Source organism: Sciurus vulgaris (genome assembly GCF_902686455.1).
Source record: "Sciurus vulgaris genome assembly, chromosome: 13".
Lineage (NCBI taxonomy): Eukaryota > Metazoa > Chordata > Mammalia > Rodentia > Sciuridae > Sciurus > Sciurus vulgaris.
This window is the reverse complement of record NC_136474.1, coordinates 62,772,431-62,793,794: the sequence shown is the minus strand read 5'-3', so window position 1 is coordinate 62,793,794 and position 21,364 is coordinate 62,772,431. Positions and strand designations below refer to the sequence as shown.

General features: G+C 51.4%; 1 protein-coding gene and 1 long non-coding RNA gene across 45 annotated transcripts in view; one reads left to right on the top strand and one right to left on the bottom strand.

Moving 5' to 3' along the window:
- Positions 1-21,364, top strand: part of CELF4 (CUGBP Elav-like family member 4) — a gene marked incomplete at its 3' end in the record, with an annotated part of 292,274 nt that overhangs the window by 135,163 nt on the left and 135,747 nt on the right. The window lies entirely within an intron of this gene.
- Positions 16,090-21,364, bottom strand: part of LOC306642781 — a 132,060-nt gene continuing 126,785 nt past the window's right edge. The window contains exons 5-6 of the long non-coding RNA XR_013758684.1: positions 17,911-18,125; positions 16,090-16,328 (exon numbers count right to left, since the gene is read on the bottom strand). This is a non-coding gene — a long non-coding RNA (uncharacterized lncRNA). The remainder of the gene's footprint in view (positions 16,329-17,910; positions 18,126-21,364) is intronic.

Genomic DNA, 21,364 nt, shown 5'->3' with positions numbered 1-21,364 from the left:
TCACGAGGTCGACGCCACCACCAAATGTTATATAGGCCCACTAGGGCCAAAGCCAAGAGCAGCTCACTCCTGGGCTCAGGAAGCTACCAGCAAATGAGACCCTTGCAGGAACCAGGTTTTAGAGGAGGAGAGCCCTCACTGCAGGTTCATGACCAGGAAGTTGTCTCAACAGGCAAGGCAGCATGAGTCCTGGAGAGCTTCTCCAGGGAGGAAACCTCTCCCCAAGACTTAGGAGGGTAGAAGAGGGAGGGTTTCGGAAATCAGGAGGAGATGGCATGGCCGATGGCCAGTCTAGAATCTGGCTAGGCATGTGCTTCTTGGGGAAGGTGAGCTTGATGAATTCCAAGTGAAAGGTTCTTGAGCCTCCCAGACAGGGCCAGTCTCCCTAGTGCCTCCCAAAGCCATTCTCTGGAAGGTTTCAGTGGAGACAAAGAGGAAGGGGACAGGCAGCCTTCCTTCTCTTTCCCAGGGGCTTGGGTATGAGTGAGGGGACGGCCTCAGGAAATGAGGGCAAGGCCGTGTCAGGACTTTGGCACCCCCGACTCTCTGGGTTTCTCACACTTGCAGGTTTGTTCCTAGGGGAGGAAAACAAGAAGGGTGGCTTGAGTAGAGTAGAGAGTGACCAGGCTCTCTGTCAGGGAGGAATTCAAGGTGACGCACTTAGGCCCCACCTTCTGCCAACATGAGTTCCACTGTAAGTCGGCCTCCAGCCCCACCTCCCCCAGGCAGCCCCTTCAGAGACCACCATAACATTCTGTTGAAATATACCCCAAGTGACACCCTTTGTCCCCAGCCCACCTCCTTGAAACTCAGTATGGCTTTGGGACAGGGGCGTTCCTTGATGAACCAGCCTGGGGAGCAGAGTCCTTTCTAACTGGAGGACCTGCACAGTTATTAGGGAGCACAGATGGCCTCCTCCCCTGCCCAGCTCAATCCAGCACCAGTGGCAGTGGCTTTGGAAATGAGGTGAAGGGGCAGGCACAATGCTGGTCCTCAAAAGAGAACAGAGGTTGCAGGGCAGGTAGTGCCCGTGGCAGAAATTGGCTGCCAAAGCACCATGGGTCCATTTCTGGCTGGGAAATAAGGAAAGGGGGGACTCTGGAGCCTTTTCCACTGAGAAAATCAGGAAGGGGGTGGTCTCCAGCCTGTTTCTTTGGCAGAGTTGTTTGTGCCCAGGGCAAGTGGACAGAGGTGGTGTCCCTGAGACCCAAGGCTCCCTCGCTGTCACTCACGTGTGGCACATGCACGTGCAGACACATGCTTGCCTGCTCTTTCACACACTCGCTCCCACACACATAGCATGCACATTCGCTCTCTCGCGTTCTTCTTCAGGTACAGCAGCTCCCTCCTCCTCTCCTGGCTCCCCACATATTTCTGACACCTGCAGGGCTGTTGTGTCTCCTGGGTGCTGCATTAATAAACAAGGGCAGGGGTTTGGCATCAAAGCTACAAGGAGCATGAGGCAAAGAGGGAACTTGGAGCCAACTGGGAGGCCTCCTCCTCCCTCTAGGATAAAGATCTTGTTTGTTTACTGACCAGTGCCCTGGACTAGCAGGGATGGGCAACCATTTTGCTTAACTGAGTACAAGGATGGCCACTGGCTGGCTGTTCTGGGGGCAAGGCAGGCTGCCACCTCTCCTTGCCCTGCTCCAGGTAGAGGAGAGAAGGCTAGAAATACGGAAAGGGGCCTGGAATCTGTTCCTGCTTAAGTCCTGACCCTGACCGTGATCTTGGGGGAATTTCCTATCCCTAGACTCAGTTTCCTCTAGTGTCTAACAGGAATCAAAATTTGTTACCCCTATCATGGCAACTGAGCAGCATGCCTTACAGCAGAAGGGATTTCGGTTAGACGCAAAGGACTGGTTTTTGAAAGGGAGAGTTCTTAAGAACAAGGCTCCAGGAATATCTTTTCTCTGTGTTTGCTCACATTCTGCAGCTTTCTAAAAAGCCACTGCGTGGGTGACCAGAGGGAGGTGTGAGGATTGCCTTCCCAGAAGAGAATCAGGCCATGCTAATCCGTGGCTGCGGAAGGCTTGAGTTCCTGTCAGATGTTCATGGCTCGCACTTCACAGGTTGCACGTGACAGTCCTGGGGCTGCTGGACCCTCGGTTTGTTCCATTAGCCTGTTCTCTCCCAAGAGCAAAGATCGGGCTCAGTCTCTCTCATGCTTCAGTCTCCTATCCATTTATTATTTGGTGGCTCCACTGAGTCCCACTGTGTGCACAGGCTGTGGGCACTCCAAAAAAGTGGTCAAGCAGCCACGGCGGCAGGCAGCAGGTCACCGTCTGCCTGGGAGACATGACTCACGTATGACACAATCGAGAGCAGGGGTGGCCGTTAATCAGAGCAGGAGGCTGGGGGTTGGACGACAAGTGCCTCCTCCATCACAGGCAGAGATGCATGTGATCTGATGGAAGGAAAGAAGAAAACTGTGGGGCCCTGGGTGGTGGCAATGAGACCACCCTGCCTTTAAGAAGTCTGAAGAGCCCCCAGCCCCAACAACCAGCCAGTACCCAGGGAGGGAGAGAAGGCAGCTGAACAGGGAAAGCATTGGCCTTGGAACCAGGAGATCTGAGTTCTGCTACAACCCCACCTGTAACACACTTCACCTCCAACACCTCGAAGCCTTAGTTTCCACCTCTGCCAACTGGGGATCCAGAGTAATCCCTCCCCAGACTCCCTAAGCAATGAGCTCTGAGATTTTTGGCAGAATGTAGGTGGGACTGTGCCCAGAGAGCTAGGAGGGAGGTGGGAGGGTCAGGACCCTAGATCCAGCAGCTCCTACACTCAAGTCATGTATCTGGGAAGGGGAAGGAGAGGGAAGGGAAGGGAAGGAAGAACCTTGGCTAAGGAGACTTGGACATCCCAGGTCAAATACAGGTCTTACTTGAGTTGAAACAGAACAGTAAGATATGGCCTCAGCTCTTACTGGGGAAAAATGAGATCATTTGGTCCCAGGAGACTCCCAGGTTGACCAGAAGGCAGGCCCCCAGGGAGCTGGAAGTCTGATCCTCCAGGAGGGAGGCCCTGGAGAGTCACTCTCCCTAGTCGGTGGGTGTGCCTGGATTGAGGCTTGTGCTCAGAAGTTTCTCTTCATGGGATTCCTGAAGCTTCTGCTCCTCCCATTTGGAGAAGCAATCATGCCATTATCCAAGGCCCAGCCCCCATGTTCAGGGAACAAGCACCTGTCCTTAGCTCTCCACCAGAGTCTAGGCTGCCCTGTGGTCACTTGCATCCCCTCCCCACCATGGCCTTTTGGACGGAGCATCCTTACAGCCAGGAGACAGACACAAGGTGCCCCCACCCCCGCCCCAGTGTCCCCAGCGCTGTCCCACCCCCACACTCTTGCTCACACAGTGCCATGCCCATCCCTTTCTCACCACCCAGTTCAAGTCCACCTCCTACACAAAGCCTTTCCTGAGGATCCCGTTCACAGCCTTTCTCTCACGCTGTATTCACTATTTCATTCACTCCTGGGAGGTGAGAGCTGGCATCCCTTTTTACCAGATAAGGAAACTGAGCCACCAGACTGAAGAAACTGCTCAGATAACCTTGGTGAGTGAGGGGCGAGGCTAGGGTGTACACCCAGGGGTCTGGCCATAGGGTCTGCACCCTAACCATGAGGCCACTCTGCCTCGGCGGGACTGCCTGTTCTCCAGCCTTGGACGTGAGTGAGCCCTGAAGCTCTTTCTATTTTGAGGTCTGGAAAGCCACATTCAGGGTAGGGCAGGGCTTGGATGGCTTTGGTCCACCCTCCCCACCCCTAAGCCTCCCAGCAGGGTGTCAAAGGCTTATGGCTCAATGTGTTGCTGGATACAAGAGCAGATGGTTTGCATGACGACCGGATGCAGCTGCCAGAATCCCGGAGTGGCCATTTTGTGAGTCCTTCGCAGAGGACGACCTGCCCGCCAACCCTGTACCACCACAGGGCTTGGTTCCCCACCAGGGTCCTCACTGGGAGGCGGCCCAGCTGATGACAGACTCAGGAGGAAGAGCAGATGGCTTCTGAGCCCAGGCAGGACTGCCTACCTCTTGGTTCTTAAGAAAGTCCTACAGGAACCCTCCAAATGTGGAGTGGAGCCTGGGTAGATTCTTTGGGCACCTGAGGGTGTTCCTGAGGCTCTATGGTCTTCACCCAGCCCTCCAGCTGACCCCCTGAGCAGCATGGCAGAGCACACCAGGCCTGCCTCCCTCACTGTCTACCCTGACCACCCCTGGAGGCAGCACTTTGGGTCTCCCCAGTGAGGACCCCCTGACTCCTTCTCTTAGGATGAATAGGGTGGGGGCTCCAGCCATCTTCAGGAACACCGTATCCATACTCACCTCACACCCCTACTCAGACGTGGCCCCATTCCACTCCCAGCATTCTGAAGCAGGTGCCAGCTGAGAAGTGTTTCTGGGGTCACACGCCTCAACTCTGGCCCCATCTACCCCGTCTCTTTCCTAGCTCACAAAGTGCCAGTGGCTCCCTGAGAAGAACATTCCATCAGGACTAAACCCCCTCCCCAGCACATCTCTCTCAATTTGTGACCACAGAGATACGTCTGGAACCTTTCTAAATAAATGCAGTTTTATCATTTAAATGTATGATTCATTTATCAACCCATGTAAATGAACAGAGAAAAATAAAACCTATATTGATTATCAGTTGGCTTATACATCCTATAGCATTAATTGAGCCCCTCCTGGGTGCTAGACTCTGCAGTAGGCACTGAGGAAATAAAAAGGAACAGGGCATCAGCCCACTCTTGAGGAAGGCAGGGACCTACGCCTTATGAGCTCACCGCTGGGCCCTAGAGCTACAGTCAAAGGAAGCCAGCAATCCCTCCCTATTGTACCCCCAAAGTACAACTACCATGTACACCAGCCTGTGCTGACACAAGAACAGCATGAAGTGTCATCTGAGTATTCCATCAGGAACTGTCAGGCACCTAATCTTTGTTCAGAAAGCCCAGTGCTCCGGGAATACGTGCTTACCAATAGCAGGCGCCCCAATCGCCTCCCCGTGATTTGAGAAGCTGTGGGCTTCTGGCCAGTTCCAGAATTTCTTGGGGCCTTAATTTCTTCTTTTAAAAAACTGATCAATGATCTTCTTCCTGTTTGAGTGGTGCTTGATAATTTTTAAAAAATATTATCCTCAGCAATTCTATGAGACAGGGAGGGCTTGTTATTTTGGAAATGAGGAAAATATAAGAGGGGCCAAGTAACTTGACCGGGATCACACAGTGGAAGGAACAAGAGCCAGAAGCCACATCTTCTGGGTCCTTCTTTGCTGCTCTTTCCAGGGTTGGGGTAAGTGATTTACAAAGCCCCTTTCACTCTGAAAAGGCTATGAATTTGCAGAATTGAGGGAGGGGGCTGTAGACAGAGCTTAAGTTCCACAAGACGCTGAAACTGCAGTTGGAGGTTCAGAGGGGACAGGGTGGTCCTGAGTAAGAGAGAGCAGGGCCACTGGGGGACAAGCACCAAGAGCGAGTGGCAAGGACATGCTGAATTCTGCTGCTTTATGACCGTGTGTAGATCAGACCTGCCCGTACTTGACCAAGGTTGAAAACTCTGTGCTGCATAATAATTAGATTTTTTCGACAATGTTTCCCCTCTGGTTTATTTATCCAGCAGTAATTACTGCCAGCGGAACTCAGTACTAGGACTGCTCTGCTTCCCAACCACATGGGTTTCAAGCTTGGTGGAGAAGGAACACTGTTGGGGTATATGATCACACCACTGTTTTTTTTTTTTAAGTTCTTGATGGGCCTTTATTTATTTCTATGTGGTGCTGAGATTTGAACCCAGTGCCTCACACATGCCAGGCAAGTGCTCTACCACTAAGCCATAACCCCAGCCCTCAGACCACTTTTGTCTCAAAAGAGAGGCAAAATTTCTGTGATGCCTTGAATGAGTTGAATTTCCAGGGCAGCAGGCTCACTGAGGAAGTGGGCAAGTGTTAACCTTTGAACTGAGGGCTGAGAACAAGGGTTCAGGAACTTAGGGCTCAGTTGGCCCCAGACATCCTTCGGACCCATAGCTATCAACCATAAGACTCATTATGAGCAGGTAACATTTCTTACCCTACCCCTCTGTGGGTGATGGCTCTTACTGGTCATTGCAGGGAGATTGAGATGCCCAGAGGGTCTAAAGCAGCTTCAGGACATCTGGGTGGGGTTAGTAGAGTTAGGAGGGTGGCCAAGGTTAGACTCACACTTGGTTCTGTGGTCCCAGTGAAGGTGGCATTTGGAAGCCTACTAGACAGGTGCTGCTAGAAGCTACTGCTAGAAGCACTCCTCTGGATCACTGCAGGACCCCACAGGCTGCCAAAGGAGTCGTGAGGCCACGTGGCCATCAAGGCACTTCTCTGGGCTTGCTGTATTTTACTAGGAAGAATGCCAGGAAGATGTGGGGAGTGACTCCAAATCTGGGGGAAAGAAGACTTACCCACAGGTTAAGCCAAAGAAATAGGCAGGCAGAAAGAGGAGAGCCAGGGGAATCCAGGGCAATGGCCCTGGGCCACCAGCTGGGAAGGAGGTGTGGCTGCAGATAGGTGTGGTCCAAGTAGTCGCTGGTTTGTCCTCCCCACACCTTGCTGGCCAGCCCTGTGGGTGGGTGGGCATATTTGTCCCAGACCCAGCTCCCAACCAGCAGCTTCCTTCTTTTTTTTTCCCCCCGTTTTTCTTCCTTTCTTTCCTTCCTTCCTTCCTTCCTTCCTTCCTTCCTTCCTTCCTTCCTTCCTTCCTTCCTTCCTTCCTTCCTTCCTTCTTCAGTATTTGTCTTTCACTTTCTTTCTCCCTACTCTCTCTCCCATTCTTCTCCTCCTTCTTCTTCTTTCCCTCTCCCAACTCCTGTCCTCCCTTCTCTTCCTCCTCCTCTCTCTGTTCCACAGGGAGATGCTGCCACCCCTAGCATTTCCACCTGCTTTGCTCTGAGCCTACCTGATTGCAGAGCTGCATTCCTGCATCCTCAGTACAGAGCACGTGCAACAGGGAGCATGGAGAGGGAAGAGGGAGGAGGAGGCCACAGCCCATTAGCTGGAGTTCCAAACTCCCTACTCCGAACTTCCTAAAGGCCCAGGCCTGAGTTTGAGGCATGAGAAGACAGAAGGGCCTCCCAGGCTGGCTACGCAGCATGCCCAAGGTTTGAATCCTCTTGTAAAAGGATGATTTCAAGACCCTAGCCCCAGGGTTCTGATTGAGGATGGCTGGGGCAGGGCTCAGGAATCTCCCTTTGTAAAGAGCAGACCAGGTGATATGAAGCAGGTACCCAAATTTTCTGGGGGCATCTTGGGCTAAGAAGACAAGATACTCCCATGAAATCTGTGTGCAGTTCAACTAAAGGTTGTGGAATTCCAGGATGCAGGCCAGAAAGCTGGAGAAGCAGGGGCAGGGGATGGCTCCTGGAGGTGAAACACTGGAGCTGGCTTTGACAGGGGAGGATCTGCCGGGGTTGTGGGAGAAGGGAGGGTTACGGGCAAGAAAAACTTAACTGAGTCAGATACTTCGAGTGGCAGGCAATAAAGTGGATGGATGGATGGATGCATGCACGGAGGATGGATGGATGGCCAGCCTCAAATGGCCCCACAGACTGCTGGGTCTGCACTGCTGTGTGTATGGCATTTGCAGAGCTCTTAGGGGTATGAGACATACCCCAACCCAACCTCTTACCCTCTTGCCACCAAGAGGGCTGTCCTCACACATCCTGGAAGCAACCAAACAAGCAGATGAAGGTTAAATCTGTCAGTTTCCCCTTCCCTGCCCCACCCTGGGCTCAACATTGAGAGAAGAGTTAAGTGACAGAGCCTCGTTCTCCTGTATGAATTAATAATTGATTCGGTAACAAATCACTAATATTGCAGTAGTCGTGGTGAATAAGATAATGAATGTGTTCTGTCCAGGGAGTGTCGTGTTGTGAGGATTCAGCTGAAATTATTCATAAATGTGCTACTTTTCCTCATCTCCAACTGCTGCTAGTTTAGCTCCTCTTTTTAATCTTCCCAGCCTGTCACATTCGATGGTGGAAATCGTCAGGCTCCATATACAGCAGGATATTAAGGGGGAACTGCCGAGGCATTATGTCAAATTTCAATAGGTAATAGAAACAAAGTGCTTCGAGACCCTTTCCCTTTTTCTCAGGAAGTTTAAAAACAGAATTTCCCAAAAACTTTCTAGAGGAACTCTGTGTCCCATCACTGGAAAGAAAACCCCAGGTCAAAGGAGACCAAGTGTTTGACCCATGGCCACTACTTTGCCACAAACTTGCTGTGTGACTTTGGCCCAGGTGCTCAACCATCCTGGACAGTTTCCCATCGGTTTTCTCCTAGGGATAATGAGAGAATTGCAAGGTGACAGGAAGGAAAGTACTCAGCCACTAAAAGGCAGCCAGGCCTTTTTTCATTTTTCTCTACTGCCAGTCCTTGCGTGTTCATGGGATTTCGGTCAAGTCAGGGGTTCCTGTTCTTTAAACATGCCTCCCCCGTGCCCTCCCCTGGGAAGTCCCTGCCCGGTCTCCTCCCCCTCCTTGTCTACTTCTTTCTCCTTCTGACCCATCTCTTCACTGGGCTCAGTCAGCCATGTCTGGACTCATGAATGGTTCTTGCTCCAGCCTGTTGGGTGTGATTCCTCTTGCTCTCTGACCCTCTCTTACACTGCTCTTCACTACATGCCATCTTCCCTAGAAGGGTATAGCCATTTCAAGAACGGAAGGAAGCTGCCAGATATGGCGGCACACACCTGTAATCTCAGCTACGCAGGATCCTAGGGCCGGAGGATCCCCAGTTCAAGGCCAGCCTACCAAGCCTTTCTCAAAAGTAAATTAAAAAGAGGACTTAAAAGAGGGTTAGGGGTGTAGCTTAGCATGGGTGAGGCCCTGGGTTCAGTGTAGTCTCACACATACTTAGAAACTGTCTTCTACATCTTCGAGTACAGTAAGAAAGAAATATTTGTAGAAATGATTTTTTGGTGGATGGATGGATAGGTGAATGGATGAGGCGATGGACGGATGAGTGGATAGATGAATGATTAGATGGATAGGTGAATGGATAGGTATGTGGCAGAATAGGAAACTTGAAACTGTAATCATCCTGTTTTCAGACAATTAGCAAGTTTTTTCTGAGTCTCCTCCATACTTTGGTGTTTATCTTTGCTGTACCAAGTTGCAAAACAGAAGAAGTATCAATAACCCGGCACTGAGTGTGCTTGAAACAGGAGGACAATTATAAGACTAGGTTGGAGCAGAGATATCATGATATCTCAGCTGACAGATGTGGAGGGCTTAAGATGGGCCTTCTGGAAGCCTAGTATGGCCCTCTACCTTATGAATAAGACCTGGGGTACAGAGAGTAAAGACGCAGCTCAATCACATAGCTGATTCCAGGCAGGACCAGATAGATTCAGGTCTCCAGACCTCCAGATTGTTGTTCTTCCTGCACACCAGAGGACACCACACATGAGGAGGGTGAGGGGACCCTTAGAGAGGAGGACTGGGGCTCTGGAAGGCTGTGAGACTTGGAAGAAAGCACTGTACGTAGGAGTTGATACTGGTTCTGCCAAGGGCTGAAAGGGGGTGAAGTGCTTTCTGAGGACCCAGCTGGCTTCAATCAACTGGCATGATCCATGGAGTCATATGGATCAGGGTCCCAGACTAAAAAGGGACCCCCAGAGCAGATGTCCACAGGAAAGAAGAGCCATGAAGGAGTGGGAACAGGAATTGTTTTATTTCCCCTGTTGTGTCCACATGTCTTCAGTATCTCTATACAAACACATCCCAATCAAATCAGACCTTTCCCATGCAGCCCACAAATACCCTCCCAGCCTCCACCAGAGCTCCAAGCAAATGCCGACACCGCCCCTCCCTATAACCCCACAGATGCTCCTGACATAGGTGAATGCACCCACAGACACCCACATAAATGCAGAAATGCACCCCATAAAACACACATGTCTACATGCACATGAACACATGCAGGCACAATCATGAAGAAACACACGTGCTCATCCAAGCCTTCACTCTGAGTAAGTTATTAAAAATGTAGACATTGCTGGCTCCCAGGGTCAATATGTTGTTTTTAAATTTAAACATGAATTTCCATTTCATTGAGCCTCCAGGGCTAACAAGATGTGCTGTGACAGGAGCAGCTAGCTGGAAAAGGCATGATTGAAGAGCGAGCCAATAATGTGTGTGCACAGCCTGGGTGGGGAGCGGAGCCCCTCTGCCCAGCCCCCACAGCCTGGTGTGAGCCATGGGCAGCAGTGAGGGTCACTACCACCACTCAGCACTGAGTTCTGTCCCAGTTGGCCAAACCATGTTCCCAGAGATAAAAGAACAGAGTGTGACAGCAAAAGTGACATCTACCCATTCATCCGTCCATCCATCCCTACACCTATCCATATCCTCTGAAACCCTAGAAATGGACTAAGGACTGTGGGGGTGCTGGCAAGAATAAAGTGCTGCCCCTCCCCCTGGAAGCTTCCACTGATTGGAATAAGATATGGGTCTTTGTGGATTTCTGCTGGAGGACCCTCTGTATCCTCAGACAGTGTCACAAGCTCTGATTTATAACCATGCCATAAACAATCTCCCCCTCCTGGGGCTTTAAGTTCTGTGGCAAAGTATCGTATCTGTTTTGTCCAGCAGGAGATTCTCAATGCCTAACCTCATAGATGCCCAAGGAACGTGTGGTGAACCTGAATGGGAACCAGTGGAAATCCGGAAGGCTGACCCAGAGGTTCTGTGGCCTTGTAGTCTTCCTCACCCCAGCGCCTGGCTGGCAGCAGTGCCAGTGGTGCATCCCTAGCTTGGGAGTGAGTGAATGGGTGGATGAAAGAAGACCAACACGCAGCAAGAAAGGGGTGCTCAGTGGCCAGGAGGTGGACAAGGAGGAGGCTGCCCTCTTGCATGCCAGGTGGCAGAAATAGCGGCTAAGGGAGGAACCCTTGGTCAAGGTTTCTGGCTATAAGGAAGGCAGAATCACCACCTTGACCTAGGTCTTGGCGGGGCTGGCGAAGGTGAGCAGGAAGTGTGCCACTTCCCACGCTGCTCCACCTCTCTCCTCTCAAGGGCTGCCTCCCCTCAATAAGCTCTGGGCTACTGCTCATCTCAGATCCCTAGGGGCAGCGCTGTCTGGTGTTGGCTTTTCTTTGAATCCTCCAATTGGACTGGACTTGGTGGACTCTGTAGGATTTTAAGCATCTTACATGTCCTAAATGCCAAGAGATACCTAAAATTTTTCACCCACCGGAAGGGTTATGGGGAGAAGGAAGGAACAGTAATGCCTTTCATGGACAAGTGGCCCCACAGCCTCATCTTCTGGTGATGGTCTGCCCAAAACTGAGCCACCATTGTCCCTCATGCCATGCACACACATGTGTGGGCACACACACACACACACACACACACACACACACGCACACACACACACAGGTGCACCTGAAACCAGAAGCCACTGTCTAATATGGTATCAGATTCTGTCAAACTCACACACCTCACCAGTGCATTCAAATGTGCTCTTGAATACACACACACATACACACATGCACACGAGATAATCTTTCCCTCACTTTTAGATTACTGAATTCAAAACAGATCTCAAGATTCTCCCCATAAAAATTGAGACACTCAGTTTCTATCTTTGAGAAGCAGCCCCTCTCCCTGTCTCTGAACCTCATGGAAGGAAAACTCCAGGAAGGAGGAGCAGTAAGCAGGAGCTTCCTGCTCCCCGTCAGGACACAAGACAGGCTCTGCTCCGACCTCCAGCTGAGGATCCCATAGGCCATGCCCACCTTGGTGGCTTGCATGCTCTTCTTGTATCTCCTTCACACGAAGTGGGTGTGCGTGCCTGGCTCACTCAGTCATGCATAGCCACACATGCACACAGAGCAACTGCTGCCTGTACACTAAAATTGCACACACCATATCTGTCTCCCCGAGCAAGCATGTGCATGCCAAAATTGTATACAGCCTGTGTGCAGAGACAGTTCCCACGAGAGCACATGGGCATGATTGTACGCCTGTGCGCATGCACACACACGGAGACAAGCTGGCACGGCATGTGCAGGGATGCCCACGCGTATCCAGGAGCACCGAGGCATGATGTCAGTCCCCATCATCCAGTTTGCCAGCCTGAGGTTCTGGCAGCACAGGCATGGGGTGGGAGAGAGGGCAGGGGCTGCCCACCTACCTGCAGCCCAAACCTTCATGTGTCCGGGAACAGAGGCCCGTGCTTCTGGCCCTTTAAACATCCATTTAAAGTCTCGCCTCTCAAATAATTCAGCAGAGGCATCAGCCAAAAGGGCACACTCTCCTTCCCTTGTCTTCAGGAGCAGGAGAAGGAAGGAGACAGGGGAGAGAGTAGATTAATTGGAGCTGGAACACGAGCCAGGAATTGTGTAAGCCTGGGCTGCCAGGGAGGTGGGGAGGTGGGGGTGTGGGGGTCTACGTTCGATTCTCTCATCATCTCCTGTTTCTGTCCTTTATATGTCACTCTCTCCTGTAAACCCCACACACATCTGAATGGGGAGGGACAACCCTGCTATCCAGTCAACACCTGAAAGTGGCCTGGGGCCGCCTCTGCCTTAATCATTCTTGCTGGCCTTTCTCACCTCCATGTTAACAACCAACCAAAATCTTACAGACAGAATGGCTTTCAGGCTGGGCCCAGTGGGTGTGCATGGCCCTGAGGCACTGCATGTGAGGGGTCACTTTGTAAAGCCAATTCTGTCTGTGGTGCCCAGAGGGAACTCAGATGGAGGGGGGGGGCCTGGACAGGGTAGAGCAGGAAGCGGATCTGTAATTCCTGCAGAAGGTAGACACCTGGGGTTCCTGCTCTCCCTGCCCTCTCCCCATTACCTCACTCCATCACCCCCACCAGCTACCCACTCCAGGTATGCCCCAGGGTGGAATAGGGAAGCTGAGGGGGAGTGCTGCCCAGGACCCACTGACCCATTCACCCATGTGCTCTGACCTCCCCGAAAGTGCCCTCCTGGCTTTTCCCTGACTCCCATTCCGGGCTTTCAGATCCACCCCAACAGAGTCTGGGCTGAGTCTGCCTGGCCCCTTTTCAGGGTATCCCCGAGGGGGCCAGGTGTGAGAGGGATGAGAAGCAGGCTTCGTCTCAGTATGAAGACTGGAAGAGCTCACCGATAACCAGCATTATTCCACAGTGTGGCAGCTCCTGTGTGGGGACCACTGGCCTCCACCGAGCATCCCCGAGGGATGAGATGCCTTCAGAGTTCCTCCCAATTCCAACACAGCCTTCAAGACCCATTTGGCCCCTAAATGGAAATCAGTGCTTCCCTCTAGAGAGGCGCCCTTCCCCAGTGCCTGCACCCCAGCTCCCGGTTCTCAAAAGAGTCGGGGGCAAGAGGAAGTAACCCTATTCCGGACTTTAGTCCAGTCCTCTCTGAGAGCCACTGGGAAGTGTTTATTCATGTGGGAAATCAAATCGCTGGGGAGAACCACATTTCCCAGCACAGGAGTTATGTAGGTCAGGCTCGGGTTTCTTCCACATGACCGCCCTTTGGACATCTGAGGAGAGTAGGCGGGCTGGGTCCCCGCCCTGGCCCCCTTGCCTTCACTCATAGTCACTGAACCCATAGGCCCTGAGCCTGGGTACAGGGGATCCCACAGAGATGAGGACAGACTCTCCCACCTGCAGTCTAGAGACTAGGCCATACAGGACCAGAATGTGAGCAGGTACGGGGATAGGAGACAAAGACCCACACACATACCACAGAGCAGGACACAGTCGGGACCTTCCACCAGAAGGGGCGAAATATGGGATCTGGGGAGCAAGAGAGCCTGGAGGGGGCGGGGTGGCCACAGGGTTGGCTAAGGGCCTGAGCCCAGGCTCTCCGCTTACAAGCTGTGGGTCCCAGCCTCAGACTCCTCAGGTCTTCCACGGGAATGAGGATGATGCATGCCGGCAGCATCTGTAGGAGGGTTAGTGCCACACTCCTAACAGAACCTGGTGCAGAGTTGGGATTCAACAAAGGGTAGCCATGGAAATTTTGAGGAGAGCCGAGTAGAAAGGCGCCTGGAACCTAGGGTGGGAACACTCTGCCTCCACATCTAGGAAGTGGGAAGAACCATAAAGAGAATGTGGGGAGGCCCTTGGGTCTGCCAGGCCTACATGAAATCTCCATGCTTCCTCCTCTCACACCATCCCCATCCCACCCCCTAAAGAAAGCTTTCTTAACCTTTTTCATGAAAAATGTGTGTTTAGTCAGAGTGGCTGAGAAGCAGCAGTGTGAGATGAATGTTGAGGAGTGAGATTCTTGGGTGCCTGGAAAGTTGGGCACTTGGCCCCTTGTACAGTTCTTTGAAAGATGTGGCTCAGAATCTAAAGGCAGTGGTTTCAACTCCACGGAGAAAGCTTCCTGAAGGGCCACACCTTGCACACACTTACCATGCATTGGAAAGAGTTTCCATGAACAGTCCTGCTTTCAGATAATAGTCACGGTCCCCGAGTACACTGCTCTAAGAGCTGAAGACCCTGGGATGGGAGAGAGGGAGAGGAGAACAGTGGGGAAGAGGGGAGGCAGGTGGAGCTAATGTTCCAGAAAGGTGTATCTTATTCAAATTCCACTTTCTGCCCTCCAGCTACATCCCAGCCATTTCACCTCACTGATACTCTGCAGGCCCATTTTTAGTATAGGCAGGGATGCCAGTGTAACCGGGCCTTTAAAAAACCCTTTACTTTCAAATCAATGTAAAAATATTCTGCGGTACAGAGCAGATTTGATTAAAAAGGGAAAAGGTTGCCTGAAATATGCCCCCAAAAAATTGAGCTAATGGGAATCTCATTCATTATTTAATCTCCTGCTTATCAGAACAGGACCAAAATGGAATCTAATATGGCATGTGTGTGGTGTTGTCCTGGAGAGCAGACAGAAGGCAGGGAGCAGAAGCAGGGAAGGACGGATCAAGATTTGCCATTTCACTTCATAGATTAAACTAGGCTGCAGGCTTTGAACCAGATTAATAACAGCAGTGGACCCGAAATATCCCAATAAATGTGTGCATGCATCTTTTACACACAAACACACACACACACACACACACACACACACACACACACACATTATATATATTTATCTAGTATCCATTCTCATACATTACAATGTGATTCATAAGCTGCCGCACTACTGAACTTTACTAAACACAAATAAAGCAGCCCACAAGGTGGTGGAACCAAGGAATGACCAGGCAGGCACTGTGTCTTGCTCACTTATGCTGTGCTGGCAAGATCTGCCTTGTTCTAAAAGGGGCCTGGCAGGAACTAAAGAAAACACCAGTAGCCCTTTACCTAGAGTGATCTTTGGAGAGGTCCCCATGTTCCCGCCTTTCTGTATACCTTGCCTTTAATCCCCACAGCAGCTCTGAAGATAGTATCCTTATCCTATCTCACATTTAAAGAAACTGAGGCACAAAGGTGTAGGAAAACTGATCTTGGCCCAAAGAATAGCAAATGGCAGGTCTACTGGACCGTGTGATGGGTGTTCTTTCACTAAACCATGACGCCTTCACTGAGGTCTATCAGAATGCCATTTCACATTTATGCAGATGCTGATAGACACACCCCAGCTCTCCTGAGCTTTTGTTTCATTGACTCTAATCTCCTCCATCACCCCCAGCTATGTCCACCTTGAATCCACAGTGCACCCCATTTCCTCACCTTCCCATCCACCATAATACCTCTCCCTGCCTTTCCTCCAAACCCTCTTCCACCTTCCTTACCTAGCCTGCATTCCCAGAGGTCCACTTACTGAGCACCTACTGAATACCAGACTGCCAAAGGCCAATTCCATGTGCAACATTAGCAGGTTTCCTTTTCTTTGACCTTGCCCCACAATGGATGATATCTTCTTCTTTCAATATACTTCATGGTCATAGTGACTAATAAGTCAGGTATGTTGAGACATTTCCCAGCACACGGACACCTTTGGAGTGGTCTATCTGTGAATTATTTATCACTCAGATCCTTGGTGGCTCCGCTGCCCAGGTTCCCAGTGTCCAACAGCCCCTTCCCCCCATTCCCTACAGGCCCATAGTGCATGATGGCCAGCCTCGACCAGAGCAATTGGGACATATGTGGGTGGCAAGGGTTCTGTCAGTGGGAGGTGTGTTTCCAGTGACTATCCCGTGGGTTTTCCCTGGAGCATCTCCCCTTCCTCCCCATGGTCCTACCTGCCAAACCTGGACCAGGACATGGTGAAGGCATGTGTAGTTCTCCTGGGGTGGAGATGGGATTCGTATTGCCAAACCTATTAACTTCCTTTCCTCTTTTAATGACAACCAGGGACAGATTTCCTTTACTCCTCATCTTTGTAATTCAGTTGGAGCTGTAAGGAAATTTAAAAAACAAAATCAGAGCAGGCCACCAAAACAGCCTACAGAACAATTCAGTCAGGCGGTTTCTCCAGCAAACCCATGTCTTATATCTTCTGTGACAAAAAGATTTATAGCAATTTTTTATTAAAAGAGAGAGAGAGAGAGAGAGAGCTGTGGATAATCAGATCTGAGATGCAGAAATGGGAGCATGGGGTGTTACACATGTATGTTATTTTAAAATATACGTTAGGTACCTGATGGATTTTTCCACTCAGTGTGGGAGGGAGCCAGCCTGGCACCAGACCACCCCCATGCCTGACCTAAAGTGGTGGAACTGATGTGTGACGGGAACAGACCAGGACCCCTATTCTAGTATTTTCCAGACACTCTCTCCAGCTCCCTTCCTAGCCACAGTCCTCTTCCCTCAACAGGTAGAGGAGGGACTTCTGCCTATTAGAGAGGACACAGCCACAGGCTCTTAACAGACATGAGTTTAAGGAACCCCTTCCCTGAGTTAGTCTTTCCACCTTGGTTTATAAATGATGCCAAAAGTGGTTATACAGAGGAAGGCTCCCCCTGCGTTTCAGAACAGAGATGGGCCTCTGCAGCAAGGTGTACACACCTGTGGTTCTCAGGGCCTTCTCTGTCTACAGAGTCCTGAACCCCCTTCACAGGAAAGGGAAAGAAAGGAACTGGCTTGTTCCCCACAGGGAAAGAAGTTGGCCTGACCCAGGACAGGCAGAGTCAGTGAGGGGCTTACCTACCCCTGAGACTGGGCATGACTTGGAGGCTGAGATCTGAACTGCCCAGAGCTAGGGAGGCTGACACCAGGAGAGGCCTTCCAAAGACCGTCCGTTCTGTGGGACAAATAGCAAAGGCAGTCTAGAGGGCTCAGCAGAATGAGTGATAATGCTGGGGCAGGAAGAAGCATGGAGCAAGGTGTAGGCAATGCTGAAACCCAAAAGCAAAGGCACAAGGTAGTAAGTCTGCCAGTCATGCCAACAGGGAAGATACCAGAAGTGCAAGAGCTTTCCAGGTGCTTGGTGGCATTAAGACAGCCATACCTCCTCCCTGACTTTGACCATAAAGTATATGGTTTCCATCCTAACTTTTCAGACCCTCTCTGGACACCTGAGTACTCTGTAAGGTGCCTCACCCAGAACTAGAGTGTATAGGAGCAGAGGGCTGAGGCCCTGTCTAGGCATAGGCACAGCCCAGGTGTGAGAGGCCCTGTGGGTTTAAAAGGGCTCTAGACGCCCATCAGGCATGGCCTGGACTCCTGCTTTGCAAGTTTCCTTCCCCATCTTCCCTCCCCAGGACTCATCCCACCTCTTTGTCAGCAAGTTAATAATCTGAAAAAAATTCCAGAGGTGCCCTGCTCAAAGCAGCCATAGGAATTAAAAATGGAATGGATTGAGGGAGGGGACCTCCTTTTTTATGGGGTATGATCTGGAGAGAGGAGGAGACTTCCACTACATTGACTGAGACTATGCTTCCCCTTGGACTACAGACCCAACCAGCTGGAGCTGGGCAACTTCGTGTGGAGTACGCATGCCTCCAGAGTGTGACTTCTTCAAGTTGTGGTTGTCTTACCTGTGAAATAGTTGAGAGCACCTGCTGATGGGGCTGTCATGGGAAGGACCAAAATGAGGAGTCTTATGATGGCCTGCCAGGCCCTGGGCGGGGATCCGTAGATGGTGGTCACTTCAGGTGGAAGACATTGGCTTTCAGCCATCCCACTGCCTGGTAAGGACTCTGCCTCCTCTACAGATGACTTCATGGCAAGGGGCAAGGCCAGTCACTGGCACCTGGAGCCAAAGTGGACAAGTGGGCCTCAACACATAGGAAATGGGAATTGGGGCTGAACTGGAGGCAGCTGTGTAACCAAACACTATTTCTTGAGAGCAGCCCTGTCCCGGTAGGTCTCTGTGCTTTTCTCACTGCCTCAGTGTTGTCTGTCCATCTGTCTCACACACATGATCCCTCACATACCATTTCACATGCGTTTACGGAAACACCGGCATGTGTCACCCCTCCAGCCAGAGCCACGCTTCTGTAAGATGAGAACTCACACAATAGAACACACCCCTGCACTGTCACACCTGGCCACAAGCCCCAGCCCTGGCCATACATCTGGAGGCCTGCACACACCATCAGGGGCAGGTGATCCAGGTCTGACCATAGCGCCTTTCTCCCCTTCACAGGATGTCACATGCAAATGGTGCTACCCTGTCCTTCCCCTCCAGCCTCCAGCCCCAGTCCTTCCTGTGGGCCTTGCTGAACTGGGGGAGGGGTGTGCAGAGCAGCAGGAGAGGGGGTGGCCTCGCCTTGATGGAGGGTGACTCCTGGCGTTATTTTTAAACATTCCCCTCATTTGCTAAATGAGGCTTTTGCTCGGCTCCCTTTGAAGCGGCTGCTCCTCTCACAGCGGGGGGCAGGGAGGCAGTGCCCTGACAGATGCTTAAGAAATTATGGGTGAAACTTGCTGACTCAGGCCCCAATTATTTGCTGTCCCGGGACTGTATTTAGTCCAATAAGTGCTGCTGTGGCTCACCCTATGCTTCCCCTCCTCTCCTCTTTCTTTTCTCAGGGCCTCTCTCCCCCTCCTCTCCCTGCCTCTCCCCTCACTCTGGCTGCCTCTGCCAGAGGAGCATCTTTACCCTCCTCCCTCCGCTCCTGAGTATCCTTCACTCCAGCTGTCCTCCCCTGAAGCTAGCCAGCCTGCCCCGTGCGGGAGAAGACATCCCACCCAGACCTGAGAGACACCGGCTCCAGGGCCAGGCCCTGCACATACCACCCAGGCAGCACAAGGACCATGGGAAGGTCTGGGATAGGTGCAGGGACAGGCAGGGGGCGGAGGGCCTGGAAGAGGGGCAATGGTGAGCTAGGCCTAAAAGAAACCTTGAACTTGGCAGGTGGCAGGAGACCACAGGGCTGCCCGGAAGACACAACGTAGCAGCTTTGGCCAGTCCTAAGGGCAATATAAGCCCGGAGTGGGGGTGACCAGGAAGTTCTGTTCAGGAGGCAGGAAAAAATCTTGAATTTTAGAAGTTTCCTTTGGCTTGAATTTTTATGTATTCTTTTATTTATTGCCTTTCTTCCACATCCAGACCCTGGCTCTTTGCCTAAATTAAAAAACGACAAAAAACTTCTACCCCAACTGTCCCCCACGCCCACTCCCCATCTGCCTCCTCTGAGATGGAAGGATTAGGAAGGAGAACATAGGACAGGAGGGTGGGGTCCTGTGGAATCCGGGTGGAAGGGGTCAGAGAAGGGGCAGCTATTTGGGGGGTTCTCTGATCCTGAAACCCTGGAAGGAAATGAGCCCATGGAGGTGGGGAGCTGGTGTACACTTCAGACTTACACAGTAGAAGGAGCATTTAGAAGCGGGAGCAAGAATCTTTGGGGCCCAAATGCCTCTTCTCCCATGTGGGCAACCTTAAAGATGGATGGTAATTAAACTTGAATGCAAATTAAAATGGTTCAAACCAAACACTTAAAGACTCACCTTAGCAGCCTCCTGGCTCATTCCCACATGATCATTTGTTCCACAGCTTCAGCACCAGAAGGGGCAGGTCCCCTCCAGGTGGCCCAGGCAAATAAAAAAAGGAAGGAAGCCCAGAGAGGAGTGCATATGCCTGGGGATCCAGTAGGAGAGCTGGAGACCAGAGAAGTACACCAATTTGTTCCCAGCAACCAGCAAATTGCTGGCATATTCAGAGCTAGATTTTCAGGCCAGCAGTCTCAAGGAGACAGAGGCTGTGGCCAGAGAATGATACACCTAACAGGCAAGAAGACCTAGAATCCAGCCAAGGTCTCCTTAAAGATCACTCCAGGCCCCACGTCAAGCCAACTCGAGACTTGACATGCAATGTCCTCATATCCTTATTGGGTTGAGTAACACCCGGTAGCCCCCAGGGAGGTGAAAGCCTGGGTCTGTGTGGGTGTGATCAGGTGGAAAGGACACCAGATTGCTTCCTTTTCTTTCTCTCCATTCAAATAAAAGCATCTCAAAGGCAAAAGACTTTCTGGCCCATTACAGATGCCTAGGAACTCCTGCATCCATGTCCCATCAGGGGAGGTGCACTGCCTGAGCTGAGCTCTGTGGTTCACTGGCTAGGAAGTCTTGGACAAGCTCCTGAATACTCCTGTCCCCTGGTTGCATTGTCGGTAGAACTCTTATAGGGCTATTCTGAAAACCAAATGAACTGATGCATGAACAACCCTGGACCTCTGCTCAGTCAATAAGAGTTAGTACATACAACCGTCAGATGGCACAGTGAAAGGCACCTTCCTGAGACCGTTCCCTATAGGTGCAGAGCTCACTCTCTCTTCCATAATGATGCTGTGCTCATCACAAGCCTACAAACAGGCCTTTACACAGTAGGCATTTGCTCAGATGCTGGACACAGCCAACCACCCCAAAGTTTTTGCCAACTGGCCTTGTGGTTCCATTGGAAAAGAAAGCGTTGTCTAGTGGGAGAAGGGAAGTGTAATGAACATTGCCCTCTCCACCACACTTCCCTTCTCCCACTACCATCGCTAAGGGCTCCAGCAGGAGTTCAGTAAAGCCCAGGTGTCCTAGTGACCAGTCACAGTCCTGGCCAAGGCCTGGCTACACAGCCCTCTGGGAGCCAGTGGAGCCCAGCATAGGCAGCCAAGAAAGGGTCCCCACCACCCTCCCTGTGCCCAGAGCCAGCCCTTGGGGCCCCTGCCAAGCCCAGCCCTGTGTCAGAACAGCCCAGGACCTGCTGGGATCAAGCTGTTCCAACAGTGGAACACAAATCAGCCACCCTCAGCCCTGCCATTTGCCAGAACCAAATTCATGAGCCTCTGATAAATAATTCAGGCTTCTCCATCTGTAGAAAAGTTGGATTTGGCCTAATTTCTCTCATAAACAAAGAACATCATCTGCTCAGAACAGTAAAGTAGACACCGGTCTAGTTTTTCAAAAAATATAGATTCCAGTGAAGCTCACCCAATCCAGGCCTGAGATCCTGAAATCCAGATTGTCTTTATTAATCCAGTGGACATGGTGGGTTGAGAA